Source organism: Sitophilus oryzae, unplaced genomic scaffold (assembly GCF_002938485.1).
Source record: "Sitophilus oryzae breed Bouriz unplaced genomic scaffold, Soryzae_2.0 scaffold_1_pilon_pilon, whole genome shotgun sequence".
Classification (NCBI taxonomy): Eukaryota; Metazoa; Arthropoda; class Insecta; order Coleoptera; family Curculionidae; genus Sitophilus; species Sitophilus oryzae.
In genome coordinates this window covers 1060886-1068818 of record NW_022146725.1, presented here as the reverse complement: position 1 = coordinate 1068818, position 7933 = coordinate 1060886, and the positions used below count along the sequence as shown (strand labels likewise).

Genomic DNA, 7933 nt, shown 5'->3' with positions numbered 1-7933 from the left:
CGGCGTCTAGTTGACTTGGAAATGAACATCGGTAACATTCTCCGTATAATTTTACATGTAAAGTGATAGCGATCTTTATTTCCTAGCCATCGCAGACGCCGTTTTTTTTTTGATCATATTATTGAAGTTATAGTTTTTAATCAACATTGTTAGTGAACAATCAATTAATTTTTCTTTATATTTTTCTTACAGAACGAAGACTTTCCAGAAGGGTAGCCAGAAGATTTATTTACCTCAACATAGACATCCACATGTTCATCAGCACCTTGGATTTTAATATTATACTTTTTATGTTATTATTGTTAATAAAAAATGATATGTTAATAAACAGTAATTAATATTAAATGAGTTTTATTGAACTAAAATATATTAGAAATACTGTCTAATCATGAACAAATAGAAAGTTATTTAATTATGACAAAAATAATGTATTCTAATACTAAGAAACCAAACAAGTTGTTCAGGAACAGACAGTATTTTTAATGAAAAAAATACCAACCTTTACCTCTTCGCTCTTATGCACTCCTGATACAAATCTGAGAAAATTCAACTTTTGATAAAAATTGAACGAACATTTTTAATCGTAGTCCAAAATCACCGATTTCTATCAAGAGCACATAAGTGTGAAGAGGTAAAGAGCAAATTTAGTACCAATATTTACCTCCTCGCTCTTATGTACTCCTGATACATATCCGAGAAAATTCAATTTTTGGCAAAGACCGCACGAAAATTTTTAAACCGTGTCTAAAATCGCCGATTTCTATCAGGATAGCATAAGCGTGAGGAGGTAAGGAGCAAATTTAGTACCACACGTAAATAAAGCATTTTTCAACGATATTTCTGCTATCTCTAGCACTTCGAACTCGTTTCCAAACTTCAACCCTTAATATCTCGGAAACTATAAGGGCTAGAGAGGAACGGAGGGCGGCTTTCGATAGGCATTTCAACCCTCTATAAGGGCGCAAAACGAGGGCGCGATCGGAAACAAAAGTTTTGGCGAAAAAATGAGGTAAGGGTTAACCTTACTTCATTTTCGCCAAAAAAAATTTTTTGTCTCCGATCATCCCCTAAATTTGCACCCCTTATAGAGAATTGAATTTCTATCGATTACAGAGTTCCGTTCCTCGATATCTCTTATAGTTTGGAAGTTATAGCCGTTTTTCGAAAAAAATCTAACTCGTTCGAACTCGTTGGTCGGGTACTCCGTTTTTGCCAGGTTGAAATTATTTTGAACAGCTTTGTTAAAAGTGAGACGCCTTTGAATTTATTTTTCGGTACCAGGAGTAAAAAGTTACATTCACTATTTTGTCAAGAATTTTTGATCTAAATATCTGATTATTTAGCAGGTCAAATATATTCTGAACAATTATATCTGTATCTGAATATGCTGGATTTTAATCAGGAATATATATATAGAATACTGTCTATTCCAGAACAACTTGTAAGTTGGTTAGTATTAGGATATATTATTTGTTATAATTAAATTCAATTTTCTTGTTGTTCGCGAATAAACGGTATAATATATTTTAGTCCAATAAAACTCATTTATTATTAATCATTATTTATTTATTAACATAATATAAATATATATTATTAACAATATTAATATTAAAAGTACATTAAAATCCAAGGTGCTGATGGACATGCTGATGTCTATGTTGAGGTAAATAAATCTTCTGACTACCCTTCTAGAAAGTGTTGGTTCTGGAAGAAAAATACAGAAATAATTCATTAATTGTTCAATAAAAAGCTTGATTAAAAAATATTACTTCTACTGTATGATCGAAAAAAAAAACGGCGTCTGCGATGGCTATGAAATGAAGATCGCTGTCATTTTATATGTAAATTTATATGGGAAATGTAATCAATTGGTGATTTTGCCACTGCGGGGACCTGGTGGTTTTGCCACTGCGGGCACCTGGTGATTTTGCTACTGCGGGGAAATGGTGATTTTGCCACTGCGGGGACCTGGTGATTTTGTCACCGCGGGCACCTGGTGATATTGCCACTACGGGAACCTGACGATTTTGCCACTGCAGGGGACCTGGTGATTTTGCCACCGCGGGGGCCTGGTGATATTGCCACTATGGGGACCTGGTGATTTTGTCACCGCGGGGTCCTGGTGATATTGCCACTACGGGACCTAGTGATTTTGACACCGCGGGGACCTGGTGATATTGCCACTACACGGGGACCTGGTGATTTTGCTACTGCGGGGACCTGGTGGTTTTGCCACTGCGGGGACCTGGTGATTTTGCTACTGCGGGGAAATGGTGATTTTGCCACTGCGGGGACCTGGTGATTTTGTCACCGCGGGGACCTGGTGATATTGCCACTACGGGGACCTGGTGATTTTGCTACCGCGGGAACCTGGTGATTTTGCCACCGCGGGGACCTGGTGATTTTCCCACTACAGGGACCTGGTGATTTTGCTACTGCGGGGACCTGGTGATTTTGCCACTGCGCGGACCTAGTGCTTTATATCCTTCAAATCCTTCAATTTAATAGCTGTTCGTCAGAAGTTTCACTTCAAATATACATAGTAAACACACTGTTGTTTCATATTACAAAAAGCAATGTCCTCTAAAGAGCGGTATGATGTTAGATTTTTTTTAGCTATGATTTGTTCTCTCATGTGGTGTTTTTTGCATTAGCAGCATTAGGTGCATATTGGCAGTTAGAGCATTGGCTATGGGAAAACTAACTAACCTTATTTTATTTTTTTTTCTGCTTTTTATTATACTGAAATGTAATATACAAATATTTATACAGTAAAATATAAAGCTATGTGTATTTTCTACCATTATTAATACATATTTTATTCACGTTGTTTTTACTTAGACAAAAATTGTAATAAATAAAAGATCCACTGAACCAACACAAAAAATATAGTTTACCTTATTCACTGCATCTCCTCATAACAATAATACATTTCTAGCAGTGTGGAACAACCATTAAGAATAAAATTATCATTATATCATCGAAAAAAGCAGATTTGGGATGTACAGCATAGCTTCCATGGATCTGAATGTTCGGAAGTATAATTTTCTGAAGAGGTATTTGCAGAAATGATTTGAAGGTAACAATTATAAGCAGAAACCATTTGGCGAATCCGTTTTTTCAACAGGATTCCGATCTTGTTATTCCAGCTTTACTTTTTCTTGGCCCACACTTTCATTGAAAAGCAAGGTACAATCGGTGAGTTTTTCTTATGAAATTCTATGCAAGTACACATCTTCCCAAAAGAAAATCTTATTTCTGTCCATTTTACTTGGTGTTTTCTCCATTTTATCTTCATAAAAAGCTCTTATCACTGATTTATTACATATCTGTATCTTGTATCTGTAACAAAAAATGTTAGGGCTCTATATATTTGACTTCACAAATTGCGCTTAAAAATACGAATTGTAGATAAATAATATAAAAAATTAGTTGTAATGTACATATATTATATAGATCGCACATTTTAATTTAACCAGTAGATTTGTTAATAAACTGAAAATAAACTAATTTATTGTACTTTTATGTATCAAATATAAAGAATATATATTTTCTGGGGTTTGGGGTTAAGATTAAATTTAATATAAAATTTTATTCATAGATGGCTCTCACTTAAAAAGGTTTTGAGAATTAAAAGTTGCAGATTTCTTTAAAATTCAAAGAAAATTTTTACCGAAGTTCAGCTATTCAACGTTAGATAGCAATAGTAGCGTTTTTTTTTATACAGAAATCTGTAAATGACTAGCTCAAATACTTAATACGTGATGGCGCCACCCATACATAGTACCAGCAGAAACCTACATTTAATTAGTCTGAGAACTTTCCGTATGGTGGCGCCATAATTGTCTTCACGTTAGTTCCAAAAATTCTCACTATAGAAGAATGGCGCTGTAATCAATTAAACGCGCCAAAGGAAAAATTTGAATGCTTTTTAGTAAGTAAAGTACGATTTTCTTGTTATTTCTTCACTGTAGACATGCATAGTAGCATAAAATACCAAACTTACCAATTGTAGAAGTCGTTTTTTCGCTTTTTCCTATAGATTCTTCGTTATTAAGCCAAGTCTAAAGAATAAATAAATCAGTATAAGTACAATCAAACTCTAAATAGTATATTACACCTCATTTCTTTTAACAGTTACTATATTATAATTAATATATAATTTTAACGAAATAAAACAAAATCACAGTACCTAAAACTAATATGATTTATTTACAATAATGACTATTAAAATTTTTATAACATGTTTGTGTTCAAATGAAATATTCTCCATTTTATATCATAAATAAACACAGCTTTTATTTAACTTTATGTTTTGATAAACAAATTTTGATAGAATATTAAATGAACAGAAAATTTAGTACAAAAATGGTAATATTTGAATATTCGAAAGTATAATTTTCTGAAGAAGTATTTGCAGAAATGATTTGATATGATATTTCAAAAACTATTAGGTATAAATTATGTTATGGCATTTTTCAAATGGAACTTTTTATGACAAATCTACTGAGCAAAAAAATACAGCACACCATTTAAAAACTACAATTTTAAAGTAAAAATATATTTCACTCACCTTGTATATGATGCCAAAATTATTTTTTAAAATGCATGCTACTATTGCCTCTATATCATATAAAAAATGAGATTGAAGACATCAATAGAAAACCTAAAATATAGATGATTTTAAAAAAAGATGCACGTCAGTTATAATAAATACTAAAAAAAATGTACGGTTAAATTTTTCTATTAAAAACTACTTTTCTTTAAAATACATATACATATGAAGTAACAATTATTATACTGAAATGTAATATACAAATATTTATACAGTAAAATATAAAGCTGTGTATTTTCTAGCATTATTAATATTTCATTTACGTTGTTTTTATCTAAACAAAAATTATAACAAATAAAAGATCCACTGAAGCAACACAAAAAATATAGTTTACCTTATTCACTGCACATTTCTACCAGTGTGGAACAACCATTAAGAATAAAATTATCTTTATATCATCGAAAAAAACAGATTTAGGAGGTACAGCATAACTTCTATTCGATCTGAATATTCAAAAGTATAATTTTCTGAAGAGGTATTTGAAGAAATGACTTGAAGACAATTATAAGCAGAAACCATTTGGCGGATTCGTTTGCTCAACAGGATTCCAATTTTGTTGCTCTAGCTTTACTCTTTCTTGGCCCACACTTTCATTGAAAAGCAAGATACAATCGGTGAGATTTTGTTATGAAATTCTATGAAAGTACACATCTTCCCAAAAGAAAATCTTTTATCTCTCCATTTTTCTTGTGTTTTCCATTTTATCTTCATAAAAAGCTCTTATCACTGTCTTATTTCATATCTGTATCCTATATCTGTAACAAAAAATGTTAAGGCTATATACTTTGACTTCACAAATTACGCTTAAAAATACGAATTGTAGATAAATAATATCAAAAATTAGTTGTAAACTATATTATATAGATCGTACATTTTAATTTAACCAGTAGATTTGATAACAAACTGAAAATAAATTCTAAAATAAAAAAAAAAAATGTAACAAATATAAAAAAAAAATATATTTTCTGGGGTTAGAATCAAATTAAGTACAAAATTTTATTCATATAGATAAGCTCCTGACTTAAATTGGTTTTGGGAATTAAAAATTGCAGATTTCTTTAAATTCAAAGAAAATTTTTATCAAAGTACAGCTACTTAACGTTAGATAGCAATAGCAGTGTTTTTTATACAGAAATCTGTAAATGGTTAGTTTAAATACTTAATACATGATGGCGCCACACATACAGAGTAAAAAACAGAAACCTTGTATTTAATTAGTTTTACCGTATGGTGGCGCTTACACCGTTTTTTCAATGTTAGTTCCAGAAAATCTCAATTATATAAGAATGGCGCTGTAATCATTTAAGCGCGCCAAAGGAAAAATTTGAATGCTTTTTAACAAGTTAAGTACGATTTTCTTGTTATTTCTTCACTGTAGACATGCATAGTAGCATAAAATACCAAACTTACCAATTGCAGAAGTCGTTTTTTCGCTTTTTCCTATAGAATCTTCGTTAATAAGCCAAGTCTAAAGAATAAATAAATCAGTATAAGTAAAATCAAACTCTAAATAGTATATTACACCTCATTTCTTTTAACAGTTACTATATTATAATTAATATATAATTTTAACGAAATAAAACAACATCACAGTACCTAAAATTAATATGATTTATAATTTATAATAATTATTAAAATTTATATAACATGTTTGTGATGCAATGTTTGTGTTCAAATGAAATTTTCTCCATTTTATATCATAACGTCCTATTGCTGCCAAAAGTAACTGACTAACATTTTTCCGAACAACCAAATTCAATCACTAACTATGTTTTGAAGCGGAGAACCGATTGCAAAAGTCATTAACTATGATTTCTGGCTATTTATGTTTTATTTTAATACCGAATACTAACTATACTATCTTTATGCAATGCAATTCATCTTTAGACATTATTTTCAAGTAATAAAAAAGTAGTTAGTAACTTTTGGCAGCAATGGGACGATAAATAAACACAGCTTTTATCTAACTTTATGTTTTGATTTACAAATTTTGATAGAATATTAAATGAAAAGAAAATTTAGTACAAAATGGTAATACATATTTCAAAAACTCATAGGTATCAATTATGTTATGGTATTTTTCAATGGGACTTCTATGACAAATCTACTGAAAAAAAAATACATATCAATCATTTAAAAACTACAATTTTAAGGTAAAATATTTCACTCACCTTGTATGATTCCAAAATTATTTTTTAAAAATGATTGATACTATTGTCTCTATAAGTATCTTATAAAAAATGAGAGTGAAGACATCAATTAGAAAAACCTAAAATAAAGTTAGATTTGAAAAAAGATACACGTCAGTCATAATAAATATGCTAATAGAATATATCTAGCTACGCAACAGAACCCTCGTTACATGTATAAAATTGTAGGTAGCAAAAGGAGCAGGCTTTAAAAGTCTGTCTCCAAATCAGATATTTTGATGTGGTAGTTTCGCTACTTAATAATAGAGGGCAATAAATTAAAAGAAAACAGTTTTCTACAAACAAAATTTAAAAGAATTTTGTGCAGTGCTGCCATTGTGTAATTCATATCGTAATACTTCTTGATAAAGCCTACCTTCAAATTTGCTACATCATTTAAACATATTAAACAGATCAGAGCTGTTTTTTTTCAGTTTGCCATGTTAGTTGGAATTAAAACTTATGAGCTAAATTACAATCACTTCCTGACGTTTGATTGTATAATTGAATCTCGAATTTTCATTGTAATTCGGCGACAAAATAATAAGTATTGTTCTACTATTATACCACTTCCCACGTTCGATTGCGTTCATACCAAGTTCATATTGGGAGAAAACGGCGTTAGCGATAGCTATGAAATGAATATCACTGTCATTTTATATGTAAATTATATGGGAAATGTCACGATCCCTTTTCCAGCCAACTGGACGCCGGTTTTTTCAGAAGCATATCAAGTGATACCATAATATAGTACTATACTACGATACATGGCGTTCGTTTGGGCTTAAACTTGGTATACTATATCTTCAGTGACATTGTAATATCGTGGTATCATGGAGCATATAAAGTGGTATTTTCTATAGTACCATATTTGATGACATAGCAATATTAGGTACATGGCGGCAATAGGGCTTAAACTTGGTATACTACGGATCTTCGGTGACATTGCAATATACCAAATTATTATGGTACCTTTAAAATATATCAAGGGTGCCATACGTACACTATTATGATATTATTTCCTGGAGTTCGATTGGGCCCAAATTTGGTATACTTAAATCAAAAAAAAAAAAATTGTTTAAATAATAATTTTAATTTATTTTACGAATTTTAATTTATTGTCCGATGT

At 30.6% G+C, this 7933-nt stretch overlaps 1 long non-coding RNA gene across 1 annotated transcript; it reads right to left on the bottom strand.

The window, feature by feature from the left end:
- Positions 1–4015: 4015 nt before the first annotated feature.
- LOC115883830 lies at positions 4016–6811 on the bottom strand. Its single transcript, XR_004050457.1, has 5 exons — positions 6787–6811; positions 6026–6083; positions 4950–5370; positions 4574–4666; positions 4016–4064 (listed from the first exon to the last, which is right to left on the bottom strand). It is a non-coding gene; the product is annotated as an uncharacterized LOC115883830 (long non-coding RNA).
- Positions 6812–7933: the final 1122 nt, after the last annotated feature.